The sequence below is a fragment of the Ursus maritimus genome, unplaced genomic scaffold (assembly GCF_017311325.1).
Source record: "Ursus maritimus isolate PB19 unplaced genomic scaffold, ASM1731132v1 scaffold_11, whole genome shotgun sequence".
Classification (NCBI taxonomy): domain Eukaryota; kingdom Metazoa; phylum Chordata; class Mammalia; order Carnivora; family Ursidae; genus Ursus; species Ursus maritimus.
In genome coordinates this window covers 57,005,384-57,027,974 of record NW_024423453.1, presented here as the reverse complement: position 1 = coordinate 57,027,974, position 22,591 = coordinate 57,005,384, and positions in this window count along the sequence as shown.

The window sequence follows — 22,591 nt, the reverse complement described above, 5'->3', positions numbered from 1 at the left end:
AAAATTTAAAAACTGATTAATACAAGGCCTCAGTGGAGTGAATTAGTTGGATTTAACCAGTTTGAGGGTTTTCCAGATGAATAGAAAAAAAGAAGAGCATTATTAGGAATGTATTCAAGGAAAAAATTATGCTAATATGCCATAAAATCTATCTGTGTAAAGAGAACAGTAAAAACATGAGTGGCAAGAGGAACAATGAAAAATTGGAGCCTGGATAGTCATGTTCTCATGGCTTAAAGACTGAACATCTAGAAACATTTATCTACTCTTTGTAACACTGTGCTAGTACTCTTGAAGATTAAATAATCAAAGAAAATATTCTCTAATTTTATGGTCTTACAATTTAGTACGGGAAAGCAGTATTGTGACGTTTCATTCGTGATAAATTCATTGAATTTCTTTTCTACCCCATGGTTCTAGTTGTAACTAACTATGGAATATAAGAAAACATTCAAGTCTATTCATGTAAAAATAGTGAGACATAAAGCAACTTCGAAAAAAAAAAGAGACAGTAAAATAACTTACCTAATTTAAACATATGAATCCACTGGACCTCTTATAGAAAGCAGTTGCCTCTCCCAGATGGAGTAGTTTTTATGCTCAGAGTATAGCCATGAGTTGGAGATACATCCTCAGAATCTTGGTTTAACGCCTTATTTTGTACTGTAATCTCTCATACAACCACATTCATGAGGAGCAAATGAGAGTCTAGACTGTGTCTTAATTTGGTTTGAAAATCCAGCACCTAGGATAGTGCCTAGTACATAATAGACAATATAAGTATGACATTGGGTAAAGAGAGATTTAAATTTGGGAGGTATCGACATATTCACATCCACATCACTATCAACATACAACATCAATTTGGGAGGAATGGATTAGCAGCATGTTTGCAATAAGCAGGAGGTTCCCTAGCAAATCTTCTTATAAACATGTTTACCATAACACTCCTGACAAATACATTATTTGCTACTAAGAGAGTACCTGTCTATGAAATGTTTGATCAGGATATATCTGTTTTATCTAGAACTTCTTAAGGCAAACAAAATTAGACTCATGGAGAATGGCTTTCTAGAAAATACATTGTAATTTATATAAACATCTACGCATAAAATGGAAATGCTTCAAGACCAAAATATCTTCTTTTCACATACATAAAATATGTACATATACCACTTCAATATCTCATATGCTAAATCTAAACCAGAGCATTTCCAACTGTTGTCCTGGAGAGTTGTGTTGTCAGTCCCTGACCTCTTTCTGCTTTTCCTATGCCTCACAATTACCTGCACCCTTGAAATTATGAGTAAATGTTGATAGTAAGATATTTGATTCTTTTAAACCTGATTTTATAATCTGATCCCTCATGTTATCTTAATTATTCTTAGAGACATGAAACTAGATGAAATAAACTGAATTAGATCTTATATAGGATACAAAACCTTGAGGCCGGCCAAACTGTAGAAAATAGGGATGGAAGGAAAACAACGCTGAAAATAAATAATGAGATGGGAGGAAAACTAAGATTTAAGACATCTCCCCCCCAAAAAAGAATACATGTTTCAAGAAGGAGTATTCATTTGTATGCGATGCCACTAACAGTTCAAATAAGATAAATGCATAAGACGTTCTTGGACTTGGAGACACAGAAATTATTGACAAAAGTAGTTCCAGTGAAGTGGTAGAGATGGTGATCAAAGAGAAATTATTTGAAAAGTGAATAGGAGCCTTGGAAATAAAACTAGAGATCTCAGGTGACTCAAGAAATGAAGCTGTGAAAGCAAGTAAGTAAGAAAAATACGTTATTCAAGAAAAAAAATCATGGAGTTTTTAGGTCCTTTACAATATCTAATAATAGTGAACATTTAAATGCTGTGCTCGATATTGTCTGAATAATTTCTTGCTAGTAGTATATTAAGCAAGCATGTCTATCATCAACATTTGATTCCAGAAATAAATAATAAAAAGAGGGTGTTGGAGTGCCCTTACCGTCCCCCCAATATCTCTTGTCCTCAAGTCCCAGAAACACAGGCAGCCACTTGATTTCTTCAGGGATCAGGATCTATACTCATTACTAGACCAGAGAAGGTTCAATGAGACCTCAAAGGCCTCTTAACTTTCTCACCAGAGCAAGTCTGAAGCAGTGGGTTCCCCACACTTTTTGCACTGGTGACCAAGTTGTCCCTTAAACAAAGTTCCTCCATACCCAACCCCAAAGCCAAGGGAGCCTCCAAACATCCAAAACCCAAAAGAAAACCTTTGCCCAAAGCTGAGATCATGGTTCCTGTACCGTTCCTGGTTTTAGACTTCAGATGTTCCTGTTCTGAATCATTGCCTCCTCCAAATTTTGAAAAATTCTCTTTTACTTTAGGAGCAAGGAAAAATGTACCATTCTCTCCACTGTTTTCCTGGAGAATAATGGATTTACCTCTTTCCCCATTGTTCAACTTGTTCCCCTTTCTCAGGTCAGTACCATAACTCCCTTAATAGTATGTCTCTGATGATTTGCAAGCAGCTTCCCAGAGGGGATTGCAATGTCAGGAATACACAGAGGCAATCAAGGTCTTGGCAAGGAGACCAGGAATAGCAGCATCTCAGAGAATGCTCTCTCCTAGAGGAGTTGGTTAATGAAGTGCTGTTGGACAACGAAATGTCTAACACCTCCAACTTTAGGGCTGCAAACAGAAAAAGTAAAGTGGGACAGTAGGTTATTAAGGCTTCTCCCCATGCTTTATTTATTCTTGGATCAAAAATAAAAAAATCAAGATCAGAAACTAAAGGCTAGTTATGGCTATTTCAAATTTATACCATTTTTATAAGAAAGACATAATCCTTTTGTAATATCAGGTTAATCACAGAAATTAGAGAAAGAAAAAAACCAAAAGCCATCTAATTTCAGCTGCTCATCCCAATTACTCTTCAAACTGTATTTTAGTAGGGTTTGACCTATCTCATTTTAAATTATTCTAACACCTCTCCTCATCACTTGTTTTTGAAAAGTGTTTCTCATTTTAATATCCTCACCTTGCAACAAAATTCCTAATAGTCTTCATTATACCTCATCTTTTTTCACACCAGGAAAATACCAATGGAAAGGAGAACTTTAAGAGAAAACAGCGGGTCACCACATGGTGACAGGAGATGGGACAGAGTTATGAGTCAGCTCCTTACTATTTTCCTTTATGAAGTAAATGATACTTAAAACACTGCATTTATCTCACTCCGTGTTCCAACTCAAACTCTCTAATGGTTGTCTATTGTCTCTAGGACAAAGTTCAATTTGCTCTGCTTGGGATTCAAGGCATATTGCAAACTTGTCCCTAGCTAATATTTCTATCCTTCATTTCCATTCTTTAATTATAAAGAAAATTTCCACAAAGAACAAATCAATCTCTTGACTTTTCTTCAAGTAGTTTTTGTGGGATTCTTTTTTTCAAGAATGTGCTTTTTCTGATTATAAAATTTTCGCAATGTAAAAGAAGTTTTAAACATATACAGTGAATAGTAAAACCGAAAGAAAGAGAAAGAAAGAAAGAAAGAAAGAAAGAAAGAAAGAAAGAAAGAAAGAAAGAAACTAAAAAGAAAATGTTACAAGGACACAAACAGTTAAATCAGAGAAGTACAAACTGCCAATTAATATTGAGAAAGAAATGCTTAATATGACTTGTAGTGGAAGAAATGGAAATTATAACTCTAATAACATGCTACTTTTTAACATATCACATTAGTTAAAAATGTTTAAAGAATTTTATTTTACAAATGTATATAATTTCTTAACATTTTATCAATAAATAATTTGCTTATTTAAAAATTTTCCCTATTGTGCTTTTCCTATCATTTCCCTGGGATACATTTCTATAGCTGGAAAAAATAGATACGTACATGTAATATGTCAGGTTGCCTTCCAGCATGTCTGTGTGAATACTACACTCCTCTCAGGCCTGCATGCACAGTATGTGCACTGCACAACACAAGGTTTCCTGGCCCAAAGTCCTGGGGAATAGGAGAGTAGAGAGGCTAAAGTTTGGGCCATGTTTGCTTGCCAAGCCCCATGCCCTGTTTAAAGTCTGGGTCTTGGGGCGCCTGGTTGGTTTAGTCGTTAAGCATCTGCCTTCGGCTCAGGGCGCGATCCCAGAGTCCTGGGATCGAGCCCCACACTGGGCTCCTCCGCAGGGAGCCTGCTTCTTCCTCTCTTACTCCCCCTGCTTGTGTTCCCTCTCTTGCTGGCTGTCTCTCTCTGTCAAATAAGTAAATAAAATCTTAAAAAAAAAAACTCTGGGTCTTTTTTCATCTCTTTATTTTTGTTAATAACAACACACTGAGACAATCCAACTTCTACTAGTTCACAATATCAGAAATGGCCAGCAGAGTTTCTCCATCAAAGATGGAAACTTCATTTTCATTGACACAACTCTTCTTATTCTATTAACACGGTGAATCATGTCTATATCAGAAACTGTATGAAGCTATTTTTGCATTCTAAATCAATTTTATATTTTTCTTATTTACAAGCAGTAGTCCCAACACCATGCATACATTGAATATTGTATTATTAGAAAACTGCCTTTTATCATACTGAATTTTACCTATATATGGATTGATTGAATATCATCATTATAATATTTTACTATCTATTTACTATCGCATCATTTTTCTTCTTTTAAAAAATGTCTTAACCATTTCTACTTATTTCCACTGACATATTTTAGAGTGGTTCAGTTGCAATTTTTATTGCAATTGTATTTATATTAATAATTTTAGAGAAAATAAAATCTTTATTATATTGTTTGCCTTCTAGGAAAAAAGATTTTCACTCATTACATTCTTTTTTTTTATGGCCCCCAGTGATATCTTGTAGTTTTCTTCATATAAGTCCTGCACATTTCTTGTTAAGGTTATTTATAGATCTTTTAAAATATTTTCTATGTTTATTCTACAATCTGTTTTTTATTACATTTTCTAAGAGGTTATTGCTGGCATATAGAGAAGTTATTGATTTTTAAATAATTTTCAACAGGGTTACTCACATATTTTTGAACTATGTTAATTTTTTAGGTACTCGCCTTGGATTTTTCAAACATGCAAGTGTATATGCTACATGTACTGGCCACAGAGTGCAAGTGCCTAAATGCATTGAGTCAGGCACAGCCGCAATACATCCAGAGATCCAAACATTCATCTCTCCTTACGTACATTTCAATTTCAACTTTTCTTTCCAAAGGTTAAATAACATAGCAGTTTTACTGCAACAACAAAACAAAACTCATGTATGATTATGCTCCTGTAATTTCAATTTATAGTAAGAACAAGTCTGCTGTAATATAACTGCTGCTAAAGTCATTGACAAATAACTGGAGCTCACACAGGGTATGATTTTTCAGTCTGCTCAGGGCTATTTTCACTGCTCCCAGCTCCACGTAAACAAAGGAGCAAGCTTAAGAACTGTGCGTCAAAGAGGTTTCCAGGTACTTAGCAATCATATTCTGAAAGCACCTTTGACCTTCAACCATTTTAAATACCTGTATGATGTACGGTGACTAATATAATAAAAAAACTTAAAATACATACATACATACCTATATAAAACCTACAGTTGTAACAATGTTACCACAATTCTGTTAATGATACCACTTTACATGCACCAAACATTCATTCTGTGGTGCCCGCGTTTGGAAGAGCCTCCAAACAGATTATCACACCAGGAGAAGTGGGCAGATGGGGTCTTGCTCAGTGAGCTACTTAGCCATACTCTCCATCACACCAAGAGCTTCAGAGCTCACCTGAGAACATTTGGGCCAGTTAACTGGGAGCTATGCTGATGGACTGCTCATGAACTCTTCAGTACCAGCTCTCCAGCTGATCATCCAGATGATTCTGTGTCCCTTTGCCTGAGTTTCATTACATATAAATTATAGATTAAATTGATGATTTCTCTGTATTTATTTTTCAAATAAAAATGCCTACCTTAGGGGTGCCTGGGTGGCTCAGTTCGTTGAGTGTCTGCCTTCGGCTTAAGTCATAATTCTACGGTCCTGGGATTGAGTTCCATATCGGGCTCCCTGCTCAGCAGGGAGCCTGTTCTCCCTCTACCCCTCCCCTCTGCTCATGCTCTCTCTCTGTCTCTTTCTTTCAAATAATTAAATAAAATCTTCAAAAAAAATGTGTACGTTGAAGTTCTCACTCCAATTATGTAAATTCCCACAAATCATTTTCCATACCCCTATTTTAAAACTAGAACACATACTCATTTGTAGCCATTAGATTGAGCTCCTCAAGGGCAGAGATGGGTATCTAGATTTTTTGTACAATATTGGACACATAATAGGTGCTTCGTCTATGATTTTTTAAGGGAACAGTGAGGCAAGACAACTCAAGGCAGAAGAAGATAAGGGAGCAATGGTCAAAAACAGGCCAGGTATACAGATTCAATAGGGGAAGACAAAGATTTTAGGTATAAATTTTTTTCTTTCTTAACCATATTTGCTTTAGGGTATAAGAAATGAAAGGAAAGCATGGTTTCATGTGGTGGCATTAAGCAGAAAATGTAGCTAAAACCTTTGGACAATTTCTCCTGCAGACCAGCTTGTGTATTTTCAGTGAGCAGCACAAAAAAGCACATAAACATCTGAAAGAGGCCAATGACAGGTTGAGGTCCTGAAAATGTGTTCTAACAAAGAACTTTTCAGTGATCTCGAAAGTGAGCTTACTTGTTTTTGAGCCTTTGAAAAAGGCCATTTTTTTTGTCAGATAAATTACTCATTAAAGCAGTAGGACCTTCTGGGAATTTTAGGCTCTTGATCTGCTTTACTATAATTCGTATCATAGACATCCAAATTTTAGCTGTAGAGCTAAGAAAGAAACTGAAGAAACACATTTGATATATCTGAAAATCATATCACTCAAGCTAATGAACAAGCTTACTCATAGATTCATTTTACAGAATTTGCCACTGATGTGTTATGTACAAGACCGGCTTTTTTGACAGTGCTTCATTCCCCTGCCATAACTAACAGCCAATATCTGAAGATGGAGATTGTGATTTAGTGTTTAAAAAGACACATAGATGGGGTGCCTGGGTGGCTCAGTTGTTAAGCATCTGCCTTTGGCTCAGGTCATGATCCCGGGGTCCTGGGATCGAGTCCCACATCAGGCTCCCTGCTCAGTGGGGAGTCCGTTTCTCCTTCTCCCTCTGCTGCTCCCCCTGCTTGTGCACTTACTCTCTCTCTCTCTCTGTGTGTGTCAAGTAAATAAATAAAATCTTTAAAAAAAATAAAAAGACACATCGATTTGATTTCTAATCACAACTTAGTGAATTTTCCGAGAGGATATTTTAAGTCCTTTCTTCTTGTAGTATCATCTCTATATCCTATTGCTATTGTGACTGCTCATGAGTTTTGCAGTCTCCTCCAGCATTTTATTTTTGTTGTCTGAACACAATATGCTCAAAGGACAGAACAGTCATTTAAAAACACACAGAGAGATTTAACTTAATCCAAATTTCTGCAGGGAATTACACTTGGTCTCCTTTCACTAGAATCTATGTGCCCTTGTCTAGAATTCATCAGCAAGTTTAAATGTCGTCAGTTCTCCCACAGATCACTGTGGCTTTATGAAATTTCAATATCTGTCAATAGAAAGACAGTATTTTCACATTATCTGTAAAAAGGGCCTGATAAAGAGATTTGGGATCTTAAATTAACTTCACTTACTTTCTGTCTACACTCTTGTGTGACCATGTTCCTTAAAGCAAAAAAAGCAGTTGTTGCTTTACAGAAATATTTTGCATAAATACATTATTTTCACTGAACAGTCAATAATTCACTTCCTCATAGCAACAGTCTACATCCGAATGATAGAACCCATCAACTTTCTGCCGATATGAATATTTTTCACAATAAGTACATGAATAGAAACTGTCAAACATTAAATTTAAGTCTCAGGCGATTGCCACATCACTCTCAAAGACTTGTGATGTATGAATGAAGCAAAAGAACTTCCAACATCCAAAGAGAGCGGTTTTAACAAGGTCAACGTGCTTTCTTGAAAAGTAAATCTGTATATATTTGAGGCATAAATCTCAAAACACAAGGTAAGCATCTTAAGAACATTTCATATCAGTGTCATGTTCCCACTAAGGTAAACTGTCTTTACATTTTTTATTTGCTCTTGTGTTTAAACAAAAACAATCTAATCCTAGAAATATCTGCATGAGGTCATTTTCTATAATGCAGGGCTAGGAAACCGGGTCTAACTCAGGCAAGAAACAAACTGAATCCAGTGAAAAGGGGCAATGATGCTCCTTTTATCTGAAGGCTTTGCCATCTGAGAATTTTGAATTTTGGTTGGAGGGGGCATATAGAAAAGGAAACAGAAAAAAGAGTTCACGGTCTGCTCAAGGTGCAAAGTCTAATAGGAGACTCTCCTTACATGACGCTGAGGCTACAGCAGATACACTTCAAGGCAAATTTGCTATGCAAGTCAGTGAGATTAGCCACGCAAACTGACATTGTCTAAGAGGCCCAACACACTCGAGACATGAAATTAACTGGATTTCAGATAGAACAGATGCTGAACATAAACACTGAAAAATCTTCCTTAAAGGAGGCATTTTCAAGAATGAACAGGCCACAGAATCACACAAGGACTATTTAAGCACAGATTTCTGGGCCTTGACTGCATACTTCTTGATTCAGCAGGTCTGGGATGAGGCCCCAAAATTGACAGTTCTAACAAATTCTCAGGTGATGCTGATGTTGCTGGTCCAGGGACCGTACTTTGAGATAAATACGCCTTTATTCTAGACCTCCAATGATTATTTACACACACACACACACACACACACACACACACACACTTGCAAGGATATTGAGAAGCATATGATGAAAGAAAAATAAGCACTCAAGGAAACAGATACGATGAGCAAAAATCAAAAGCAGAACAGCAAAACTTGAAATACTGGAATTGTCATTCACAGATCATGAAGTGACTATGTTTAATTTAACATCTATGGTTTGAAAAAATAAAAGCCAATCTTAAAATATCCTTAAAAAATTGGAAATATTGATATCATAGATATCACAAAAGAAATCCAAGTAGATATTCTGGAAATGAAAAAGAAAGTAAACAAATGGGATTAACAACAGATCAGATGAAGCTGAAGGGAGAATTAGTGAGCTGGTGTACATGGCAAAAGGAAGAATCTGCATCAGAAGTGAGGAAATTAAAGTCCACCGGCAAATCCTAGCCCGCTGTTTGTTTTTGTAAATAAAGTTTTATTGGAACACAGCCACAGTCATTTATTCATGTATTGTCTATGGCTGTCAGGGCCTGAACTGGATTTAGGAGAGCAAGAAACCAAGGAGACAAAATTTAAGGGGGCATTCCCTCTCCGGTTCATGCAAGTTCCCATTTTGCATTTGCCCAACCCTGAGAGTAAGTGCCTTCTTATACTTAATCACTACTCACTTCAGCTCCACACTCATCTCATAGGAGGCATGAGAGGGCCATCTGAATGGTAGCTACATGGAGCTGTTTGCTTTTTCTATAATACTTACAATTTGTGCAATTTTCTGTATTTCTATTTCAAATTTTTTTTCAAAATATTTTTAAGAAATGCCCTTCTAGGGACACCTGGGTGGCTCAGTCAGTTAAGCATCTGCCTTTGGCTCGGGTCATGATCCCAGGGTCCTGGGATTGAGTTCTGCATCAGACTTCTTGCTCAGTGGGGAGCCTGCTTCTCCCTCTGCCTGCCACTCCCCCTGCTTGTGCTCTCTCTCTAACAAATAAATAAATAAAATCTTAAAAAAAAAAGAAAGAAATGCCCTTCTTAATCAGATCAAAGAAGAAATTATAAAAATTAGAAACATTTAAACAACAATGATGAAAATACTATATATCAAAACAAGTGGGATGAAGTTAAGACAACATCTTAATGCATATATTAGAAAAGTAGAAAAGACAAATATAAGTGATCTGAGTATCTATGCTATGGAGTGGTACATCTGATGATGTAGCCATTTTACTCCTGGGGTTATAGTCTTCAGGAAACTGTGCCCATGTGCCCAAAGATACATGTACAAGAATGCAGATGGCAGGATTATTATGGTATACAGCTATAAAAATGATTCAACTATAGCAACAAGCAAAAACACAAGAAAATCTCACAAACATAACGTTGTACAAAAGAGGCAAAGGGAAAATAATATATACCATATCACTCCATTTATATAAAATTCGAAAACAGGCAAAACTAAGGCAGAATTAAGAACTGTCTCAAGGTAAGGGACAAGGGCTATGATCAAGAAGGTACATGAAGCAAATTTCTTTGGTTCTTATAATAGTTTCTTTCTTTTTTTTTTTTAAAGATGTTATTTATTTATTCAATAGAGATAGAGACAGCCAGCAAGAGATGGAATACAAGCAGGGGGAGTGGGAGAGGAAGAAGCAGGCTCCCAGCAGAGGAGCCTGACGTGGGGTCGATCCCATAACGCCGGGACCACGCCCTGACCCGAAGGCAGATGCTTAACCGCTGTGCCACCCAGGCGCCCCAATAGTTTATTTCTTAATATGGGTGAAGTCACATAATATTTACTTCTTAATTATTCATTAAACCATGCATTTATTTTTATATACTTTTCTGCATATATTTCACATTATTTTTAAAAATGTTTAAAAAAAGAAAAAGGAAAAATTGCATATGGGAATTGACTGAATAAAAGAGGATTAAGATAATAATTCGTCCATCTAATTCCAAACTTTCATATATTTCTGAAGTTGTATGCTATTAGGGCATCAAATTGTCTAGCAATGTGTTATTTATTAAGGTTCTTGAGACACCTGCTTCTGTGAACCAAAGAATGTATATGGCAGTCAGTTGAATAGGTCATTTTAATAAATGTGGAAAAAATCACCTATTATTATGGAAAACACAAAATGTACACAGAAGTAGAGAAAAAAGCATAATGAAAACATATGTACCACTCCCCCAGCTTCAACATCTATCAATATTTTACACATCTAGTTTTACTCACTTTGTTCTAATTCTTTTTCTGAAGATTTTTAAAGGAAAACCCAGAGATCATGTCGTTTCATCTGTAAATACATCAATATTCCGTTATAACAAATAAAAACAGATTATTAACATAACCTCCATGCCACATTATCATACTAAAATTTTTAATAATCCTTTAATATCATCAGCACGTCTACTCATCCTTGATTATTCCACAAATAATTTTTTTAAAGATTTTATTTATTTATTTGTGAGAAAGAGACACAGAGAGAGAGAAAGAGCATTTGAGCATGGGGGTTAGGGAGGGCACAGGGAAAGGGAGTAGCAGACTCCCCACTAAGCAGGGAGCCCCACATGGGGCTTGATCCAGGGACTCCAGGATCATGATCTGAGCTGAAGGCAGACACTTAACTGACTGAGCCACCCAGGGACCCCATCTCAGCAATAATTTTTATGGTTTTTTTTTTTTTAATCAGGATCTAAATAAGGTCTACACATTGCATTTCACCATTAGACCCTAAAGTCTTCTCTGGAGCAGCCCACTACCATTTTTTTTAAATGTTATTGATCTATTATGGAAACCTGATCATTTACTCTGTAGAATATCCCACGTTCTTGTTTTGGTTTTCTTGTAGTGTTGATAATGTTTTTCTTTAGCCGCCTGTTTTTTGTTTGTCTTTTTGGAAGAATACAAACTTACCTTTCAATCTTCATATGATAGTGTTCATGTGCAGAAACCAATGCTTTTCTGTGGCAGTGTCATCCTGCTAGAGTATACATAAAAACTCGGTTAACACCTTAAAAGAAATTAAAGATCACTTTCAAAAACATTCATTCAGTTGACAATGGTAAAGTCCAAACCATCTATTTGATGCAATAATAATTGCATTACTATATATCTAAATCTAATTACAGAAAAGACTTAAAAATTAATGGACTTTTGAATTCATTATTTCTAAGATAATGAACTCTTTTCCAATTAACTATCGTTCCTAAACCCTGAATCAATCTTCTCTGTGCACTCAGGAAAGTCTCATTTGCAGCACAAATCCCTTATTTTATAGAGTAGAGTTTCTCATTCGTAGACCACTTAATATGTTTTCATTGCATTCATAGGATACCAATTCTTGATAAATTGAGGAACAAGATTATCACAAGCTCTTAAATAATAAAATTAATGACCAGATTTTAAATTAACAATATTTAGAATATTTTGCATCAGTGAAATGGATGATTTTATTTGAAATTTTTCATCAATTTATTTATATTAAGCCTAATAATGACTATCATGAGTTATGCATTAGGTCCTGTATCCAGTGGTTATTCATTTATTCCTCATTTCTACCAGATCGGAAGTTCTTAACTAACAAATATATGTCACCCAAAATGAGTTTGAATGTCTTGTGTCTCTGCCTTATAGTTCCGGCTATTTGTGTCAAACACAAAATTACATTCAAATTTTTGGGAGACTTCACATTGAATACCATGTCCTATGTGCTAAAAGATGCTAAATTGATTCCTACGAAACATTCAAAAGCTTTTGAACTATTGGGAAAGTACATAGTGATAAATACAATGTATGCCTCTTTCTGTTTTATTTATAGAAAACATTTCTTCATGTTCTGTGGCAACATTTAAATCTCTTTAAAAATATATCACAGTGTGTCATTCATTTTTTTATCTGACAAGTGAAGAATTCAAGAGCTGAAAAAGAATCATATTCTTGGCAATTGAGCTATATGCACCAATTTAGACTTCTTAAGAAATCTTGTTGTCTTATCATCATTATAAACATCATGTTGTCACTAAAGTCATAAATTCAGACTATTCAAGTTATTAAACATATTTTTGAGAGATGTCACAAAGCAAAAGAGACACAGGCCTTAATCTTTTATTGGTGCTGTGAATCTTTAAAGAAATCCTATCCCTCATTTGAAAAGCTCCCAGGAGCAACTTTCACCTCGACAACTAGCATATTTCAGAGGGAAAAATTGCGTCTTGTTTTCACTTCTAGGCTATATCTTTGAATAACAACCTGAAAAGTCAGACATTCAATGGTCATGATTACCCACATTCAGAATGTTTTATGTTTATTTGAACATTAAATCCAGATTGGACATACTGTAATTATTGGCTGAATAGAAACAATATTTGACACTTAAATGCATATGTTTTATTTGCATATCAAAACCATACTTATGACAAATATAGTGATTCCCATTTGTTATTGATACCAAAAACTTTTATCCACTGAGGGAGGAGCTAGCTTAAGAAGGGAAGGAACAGTCCAAAATGCTAAGTTCTGCTTCAAAAGAATACCTTTAGGTATTAAATTCATTTGTGAAAGATTAATTGGGAACTTACTCTGTGTTAGGTTCTAAACATTAAGAATAGAAGCAGTTGTAAACATTAAGGATAGAAACTCAGTTTGGCAGTCTATATTCTGATAGAGAGAGTATATACATAAGCAAATATGTGTGATAAAATATTTAAGGTGCTTGATCAAAATTTCCATAAGGTACAAAAGAGCATCAACGCAAGCAAAACCAATTCTACCTGGGGAAGGCAAGGGGAAAGGAGAGGATTCACACAGAGGTGATATAAATAAAAGTATCAATTGAATTTGACATCAAGGAAGTCAGTTACCTGCATAAGAGGAATTTTTTAGATTTTAGGTAAGGGAGAAAGTCAAATTGTAGTTGGTGAGGAGTAGATAGAAATAATCAAGAAATGTAAGTGATTCTTTTGATAAATTTGGTTCTAAAAAGAAAGGGAAAAAAAAAAACCTTTATCCAGTCATAGTTTAAAAGATTGTTGTGTATTTGCCCATAGACTAACTGGGAATGGATTTACATTGGGACTTTTCTCTACTCATTAAGTAAAATATTGACCAAAGCAGAGATAATTGTTCTTCCATAATGTATGCCATTGATACCTATCTGATGTTATCTCTTTCCACTGTCTCCTGTACACATTATGTTCCAGTCATACGGTTCTTCTCTCTCTTGCATGGGAAGGCCCAACTTTTGCTTGCCACGGTGTCTTTGCATGAGCTTGTCCTTCTATCCCCATATGGAGACAGGCTGCTATCCTGTTTCACATGACTGCTTCTTTCTTCTTGTCACCTAGGTCTCAGTTAAAAGTGGCTCCTCAATAAAATCTAACCTAACATCTCCATGTATATCACCACATTTCCAGTCACCCACCATCGCATCCAGCAGGGATTATCAAACATTATTTAATGATCTGTAAGCATGGGTACCAATCAGAAGGAGCATAGGCTATAAACAAGGATAGATGTATTAGTCCATAATTGCTGGACCTATAACCTGACAACATTAAGTTGTTCTATTCTCTGCAGAGCATTTATCACTATCTGAAATTAATCTTGACTCGGTTGTTATTTGCCTCCTCCCAAAAGGATCCAAGCTCTATGAGAGCAAAGCTTTCTTCACCACTAATAAATAAAGTTTGGTGCATGACCAGTATTAAATATGGACTGCAATGTGTGCCTGGTTTTGCTCTGGAAAGTACTACTTTAAATGATATCTCTACAGTTTCAGTTTCTGTGCTGTTAGCAATAGTGTTAGATTATCGCGTGCAGGAAAATGTTATTTTGTTACCATCAGGGAAAACTCACTAAATTAGCCAGGCAGATGATTAAACTCTGCTTTAAAAAATAGTACAAAAGTATCAATAACTCCCTGCCCTTGTTGACAGCACCAGACAATAAGTTCTGACCAGTCCATAGACACTGTCCACTCCCAATAAGGACCACCAGTAGGCATGGACCACATGTTGATAAACACTTTTGTAGAGCAAAGTTTGACTTCAGGTTAATAAATGTCCAAATTTCCACTAGTGTCAAATTAAGGATTTTCAGACTAAGTTTTATATTTTTCTTATATGAAAAATAGGACTTAGAAAATGGTAAGATTAAGTTCTTTAAAATGGCATAGAAAAGACAATAAATATAGTCAGAAGGCTCAGCAAACTTTCTAGAAATTTTAATAACGATTATAAGAGTTTAGATTCAACCTACACATGAGGACAGTGGTCACAGATTTTACTAAATGCTTATAAAGTACCAAACACTCTCCTGAATTTTCTTCATGTGTGAAATAAGGATAAACATATCTACTTCATGGGTTGCTGTGAAGAATAATAAAATGCAAGTTAAGAATTTAGCACAATGCCTGGCAATTTACTAATTGCTCAATAAATTTTATCAATAACCATTTCAGAATTTTAAATATAGATAGATGATAGATAGATAGATAGATAGATAGATAGATAGATAGATGATAGATATGCACACACAGCTCTAACAGCTGTAGGAGCTTGGAGCTAGGAGCTTGTGATCTTATTATTCCAGGAATATCCTAGAAATCTTCCCATCTTCCCACTCAAAAACTGGGTAAGAGATGTGAATCCAGTTCTGCATAATAAAGCACCGGCCTTCTTCAGCTTTCAGTCTCCCTTAAAGTAATAACTTTAGGAGAAGTCAGTTAAAAAGTTTACAATGACTGTGAAAACTCTTCTTCCAAACTCACATCCCAAACTCCAAAAAATTATGAATCTAATTATGAATATATATTCTATGAATTAAAAATTTAATTATAATTATAGACTTACGAATCTAGATAGGGATTCACAGTACAATCACCTAGTTTTGGGGATGAACAAAGTGCATCTCAGAGGTTAAGCCATTGGCCAAGATTCCTCTACCTACTTCCACTCAATCCAGTATCTACTATTTACTATGCCCAAGTTAATCTGCCTGCTATTACAAGAAATAAAACATAAATAAAGCATAAATCATGCTTTATTTGTAGTTCACAGTAATCAGAGAAGAGAAAACACAAGTATAAAAAATATTAATAGACTATATGATATAGACTGTCATAAAAAAGGAGCTAAGAAGGTGCTCTAGGAGATCAAAAAAGAGATGGTTTCTGCTTGGATGCAAGACAGGAAAAGATTTTTTTTTTTTAATGGACTTGCCCTTGAGCCTTGAATGCTATCTTTGCTTTCACCTTGTGTGAACAAAAGCCATGAGGATCCTTCTAGTTAGAAAGATCAATAGAAGCAAAGGTAGCAGGAGAAAATTAAGGGCAAATTCAGAGGCCATAGGGCCTCCGATGCGATTTGTGCATGGGATGTAGGAAAGGTAAAAATCACATAGGAGTCAGTAAATAAAGGTTTGGACTGCATGCACTGTTGCTGGCCTTGAACACCAACTAACAGAGTTTCAACTCCATTCAGAAAGCTGAGGAGACACCACAGGCTCTTTATAAGGAGAATGGTTTTTTATAAACTGTGGTTTAGGAAGGTAGGTCTGTGAATGCTATGGGGGATGGTTTCCATCAGGGAGAAACTAGACCTGGGCAAATGAGTTTATTTCACTGTAATATAGGTCAGAAATATATGCTTGATCTAGCATATTGACAGGGGCCATGGAAAGTAGAAGAAAGAAACAAGAAATATAGGGGCGCCTGGGTGGCACAGCGGTTAAGCGTCTGCCTTCGGCTCAGGGCGTGATCCTGGCGTTGTGGGATCGAGCCCCACATCGGGCTCCTCCTCTATGAGCCTGCTTCTTCCTCTCCCACTCCCCCTGCTTGTGTTCCCTCTCTCGCTGGCTGTCTCTATCTCTGTCAAATAAATAAATAAAATCTTTACAAAAAAGAAAGAAAGAAACAAGAAATATAGTAGCAGTAGAGTTGATTGTGTTTGGCAACATATTGAATTTAGGATTAAAAGAATAGGGAGAGTCAAAGATAAAAGAAGAGAGCCTTGAACAGAAATAGATAAAAGCAACAACAGAAAGAAAGTCCAAATGAAGAGAAAAGATGAATGGTTATGTTTTTGACCTTAAGGCTGATATATTGACAATGCATTCCACTCAGGTAAGTGAAGATAAATTTATCCAGTGAAAGGGGACAACAGCACATCAAGAACTTGTGAAAGAGACTGAAATTAGAAAGCTGGGTCTTGGAGTCACTGCATGGAGGTGATAACGTTTCTGAAGTAGGTTTAACATCAACAGAGACAGCTAGAGGGAGAGGGTAACCATAGACTGTGCTGGGGGTTATTTTCTACAGTCACTTTTTCTAGGAGAAAGAAGAGCTGTCAGAGGAGCATATAAACACTGTGTGTTTGGAGAAGTGGAAAGGGAGAATAGCCGGACCATGGAGGGGAAGCCTTTCAGGGTGAGGTGGGGGGGGGGAGACATTGGCTTCCCCTCCACTCTCCCTGCAGGCATCAGGGCATCTGGACTCATGTATTTTTTGAGGCAGCATTGGAAGAATAGAGAGCCAGAGAATGGGAAGAGGAAAAAATCAGTGCAACTACACAACTGGGGTTAAGGAGGGTTCTCAGATTTGAAAAGTGAAATGCTCTGGAGCAGCGGAGGTGGGGCAATCGGAGAGAGGAGACTGCACCCAGCTAAGTATTAGGTGGGGTTATAAATGAGTCACCTTTCATGTTCTTTGAGAAACATAATTAGAGATCAGAATTTCTCTTTTTTTTTTTTTAGATTTTTTTTGAGTAATCTCGATACCCAATGTGGGGCTCCAACTTACAAGAATCAAGAGTCCCATGCTCCCTCTACTGAGCCAGCCAGGTGCCTCCAGAATTTCTGTTTAATTATTCTGTTGCCGATCTGCACTTACTCTATGCAACTTTGTGACTAGGATTGCTTTAGTCTTTCATGAAAATAAGTCTGGGTGCCACACATGGTTAGGTACTTTGCACATATATCTTATTTAATTCTGAAAACCACCCTGTAACATAAGCATTATTATACCCACTTCACACATAAGCAGATTTCAACAATATCAGAGATGAGAACAGAGGAAAGCTAATTAATTGAATTTGCCGAGGGGATGGTCCTTGTCCACCTTTGCTGAGGAAGTTTCAAAACAATCACTAAAGAAGTCAGAATGTGCTGTCTGGGGGTAGTAAGCAAAAGGAGGCAATAAAAGGAGTTCATTGTCTACACTGCTTGATAGGCAAAGCAGGGGACATACAAGGTATTGAAGATGACCAGCTTGGAGATGAACAGATGTGATCAAATCATGACACTGTTATTTCCCACCAATTGTCCCTAATTCAAACATCCTTTAGCATCAGTTTTGGCATGCATATAATGGGGATAACAAGAGCACCTATCTTACTGGGTGAATGCATGGTTTAAATGAGGTAATGTATGTAGAACTCTTAGAGTTTAGCATAAAGTAGTTCAACAAATTTTACCTATTACTAATAATATAAGTATTAAGAGCCTAATAGTTACCACAGAATTTGGTAAGTTTATTGCTGAAGTTTTAATAATACTACATTTTACACACCAACCTCACGGCATCTTTGTGAGTTCATATTGAACAGGAAAAGCACTTTGAACACTGGACATGCTTATTCACATATGCTTAGTAAATATTAAAAATTTTCAAATGATCTTAAGTGACAAGCATGGTCAAGAAAATTTTTTATAGAATTACATAAATTCAAAAATGTAAAGGTAGAAAATATTTCTTAAAATTCTGTTTGTAGGATCAAGGCTTTCAAGGATGAGGAAAAGAAGCAGGGATTTGAGTATTACAGATATTTATTTGCAGAATAGTAATAATATAGAATGGAATAATCAATATTCCATACCAGCTCCTGTACCCTGCTTTGACCAGGAAAGACACAAGCCTTTTACAATATTTATACAATAAATATAATTGGAATAAACTTACTAAATCAAAGATAATTAGATTTTTGCCAGAACAAAGAAACTAGAAAATATTTTGATTTCTGTTATTGCCAAATCTTGACCACAGATAATACAAAGCAGTTGATAACTGGGCTACAATGATAAGTCAGTCAAATCCAATTTCTAGCCCCTACTTCTCGCCAGCAGAGAAGCATCAGTGAAAATCTAGCCTTGCTCTAATATGCAGTGATTTCTGGGGTGGAGAGAGAGTAAAGCAAATATATTGCATATGTTATATACCTGTAAATATAATATATATGTAATAAATCTCCATACACAAGTCAGAAGAGCAAAAGAAGAATGTACCTATTGTCTATCTATAAATCCAAAGATAGAATTCTTGCACACCTATGCTATTTTTATGTTTCTTCCCTTTTTTCATATTCACTAAAAGCATCTTTTTCCTGAAGAAAACAAAAGCCAGTAGAGAGAGAAAAAAATGCAAGCATAATAAAGGATATTCTATGAATGCAACATGTTAAAATACAGAGAATCAAGAATAAAAATAGAGTGTTGTTTTTTTTAGAAAAAGAAGCACCGTGTTTTCATTTTTTTCTTCAGATTTAGAGAGAAATATTTCAATTCCAGTTTAAGACTTATTAAGTTCCCATTATCATATTCCGTGCTCTGTACCCTGGAATTAGAGATATGAATGAGAAGAGATGTACTCCCCCCAAGGAACTCATACTTGAATGGGAGAAGCAGCTCATTAAATTAAGCAAAGGAAAATAATCACTTTATGAAATTCCACCATGATAGAGCTATGAGCCAAGTGCCGCAGGAAGTGAAATGATATTGATTCTGCTTCTGTAGGAACAGGGGGAGAAGTTATGAAAGAACTGAAATTGCCTTGTGACTAGAGTAAAAACTAGTGTCTTTTGCCAGGTTAGGTAAGTTGTGGAAGGGAAATTCAGGGAGTAAAGACCATGAGCAAGTCACAGATAAGTGAAACAAAAATCAGAGGAAAACAATATGGAGACACTGATAAATACAGAGGAGGATAATTGAAAGAATGTGTGTTCTAGGACTTTGTGTTCTCAGTGAAGAGGGAATTCGATACTGGAGAGGGCCCAGGTGAAGGGGGTGCACAGCGCAAGACCTCTGGGAAATGGCAGAGGTTTAATATGAAATAAACAAGAGGCGTGACCTGTAGTTATGAGTTTAGGCCTCATAAATTGTAAGTGAGCTAGGGAGCACGGTTATGTGAATTTCTCTCAGTGATGGTAGCTGGTGAAGAATTAAAATTTGCCTCTCCTGACTCCTGCTGAATGTTTTCTCCACTAAAATGCCACATTGGCTGGTGGAACTATTCTGCAAGAGAAGCCAGACTCTTGTTTTGCTCCGGTGGATGATACAGTACATAGAGACAGTCTTAACAGGCACATGACATGCAAATGTCCAGAAATACTGTTCTGCAACAAGCCACCCTCTTCAGACCCTTATCAGAATCGAATAACCACCTAGAGAATACAAATATTGAAACCAGGGTACTTTGAGCAATGTGTCCTGCCTGAGTAAATTTAGTTACTTTAATAAAACAAAATTACTTTTACTGACATCACCCAGAATCACTGAAGCACAGAGTTACAGGAGCTCAAAGTCACTCATCCTGAATCTGAAAGTTGAAGAGCCAGTGAGGATACACACACAAACATACACATTTACACACACATACAACCCTTGGCCCTTAGAGAGTAGAGATATATTTTTAAAATTTTTACGTAAAAAGTAGAGATATATTTTTAAAATTTTTACGTAAAAAATTGTAAGCATATGCAAAAGTAAAAATAGTAAAATGAACATCCTTGTACCTGTTATCCAGCTTCAATAGCTATAACCTCATGGGCAGTCTAGGCTGATGATCTTTTAACTTCTTTTGTATTTTAAGAGGGCTCTATAGAAACTTAAATGGTTCTAAGTTGACAAAATAATTCAAGAGAATGGAAGCTATTTCATGCCTACAAATAGTATACATTGGCTTATGAAGGCTGTAAAATATAACACTGAAGGTTGCAAAAGCCTCCTTCAAATATACATGGAATTAATCATAAAGAGAGCACAGAACAATTGCATTCCATCCTCACAAGAGACCAATAAAATTATAGGAGATTAAAATGCCCCGAAGAGAGAGTTTACCTAAGCCCCAAATAATTTTTGGCTGCAGAAAATTTAACACTAAGATGGGATTCTATGGGAAGCTATTAATTACCATCTGTGATGATCATTAAAAATATCATTGACATCCATTTATCTTTGGGGTGTGGAGCTGTCACTTAAGTATCTTTCTACTTACTCATTTATTGGTGTATTAAGCCAAATTTCACTACATGGAATCCAAGTAGTTACACTGAATTCTAAATTATTTAATCAATTTTCAAATGCAAAAGTGCAGTCGTATTTCTAATTCGGTGTAAGTGACGGTAATTCGCCAAGGATTTACATGTAACGTGGTGTTGTTTTTACAGAAGAAAGCAGCAATCAACAATTTTGTCTACTTCATTAATTTAATCAGCTTATTAATATCTACAGCTTCCATCTAATTATCCAAACAACTTTTGCCCCTCATTGATTTCCCTTCGTTCTGTATAAACGAAGGGCGGATTATCCCCTGCTTGCTATCTAGCTCTCCAGCAGGCTCCTTCAAGCTCAGGGAGAGGGAGTTGTTATTTGTTAACTGGCTCAGAGATTCATCGGACTTGCCTTCAAGCAACTCTCTTTGATCTTCAAGCATTCTCAGATTACTACTTCACACAAAGTCTCCTGATACACAAATGCACATCCTGCTACATCAGCTCTTACCACTTCCAATTATTATCCAACTACTTGAATATGTTTCCCTTCTCTCTTCTTCAGACATTTTGTGGATTAACAAAATTTTCCTCCATCTGGCACATGAATATTAGTGGGGTGTATCTACCTGCATCAAGAAAAGGGGAAGTCATATGAGTTTTGAAACCACATATAATGTAAGAATATAGTAAAGAAAAAATATCAACTTCTAAAACCTTAAAACTCCCTTTTCAAGGTATTTTCACCTTTCTTACCATCCTCTAATTATGAATCTACTATTCTTCAAATGTCAGCATGGAAGACAAAATTGTGTTTATCCAGGTGTGGTGTTTACTGCCAGCGAGGCCCTGTGCTAGCCGGCGAGAGTCCAGCGGTGAGCAAAACCAGAGGTGGCCCCTCATTTAATGGAGCCGGGGGCCTAGTGTAGAAAAGAGACAGTAATCAAATATTTTCGGTTTTGTCCCAATCTTTAAAGCTATGAGAATGCAATCAAGAGTTTTAACTGTGACTACATGAGTGTGTGTACGTGTGTGTGTGTGTGTGGTGAGAAGTGACATATTCAGATTTGCATTGCCAAAAGATGATACTGGTTGAGAGGTAGAGAAATCTTAAAAATAATTTTTATTAATTTGTTCTTTTGTGCTTTATCAGTAGCATTACAAAATATGTTCTATTATGAATATAAAGTTTTTGTCTATATATGCACAGAATTTGTTTTTATTCAGGCTAGCCTAGAAATCTTACCAAAGCTTTTGGCATTGTTTGCAAGACACGGTGCTGTCTAAGTACCAAATAGCTTATAACAGACTAGGAAAATAACCCTTCATATATTGCACCTGCTCTTACTTTAGGCTATTCTTTAGATATTTGTATATTCCTCATATTATATTATTTTTCTTCAATAATGTGGCGGTTCTGACTCCTGTATACAAAGATACAAGTATTTGTTACTTTTTTGAAAATTAGTATTGAATTAATCCAAATAACTGTAGCTTCCAAAATAAGCCTAGTTGAAAACAAAGAGGATCAAAATT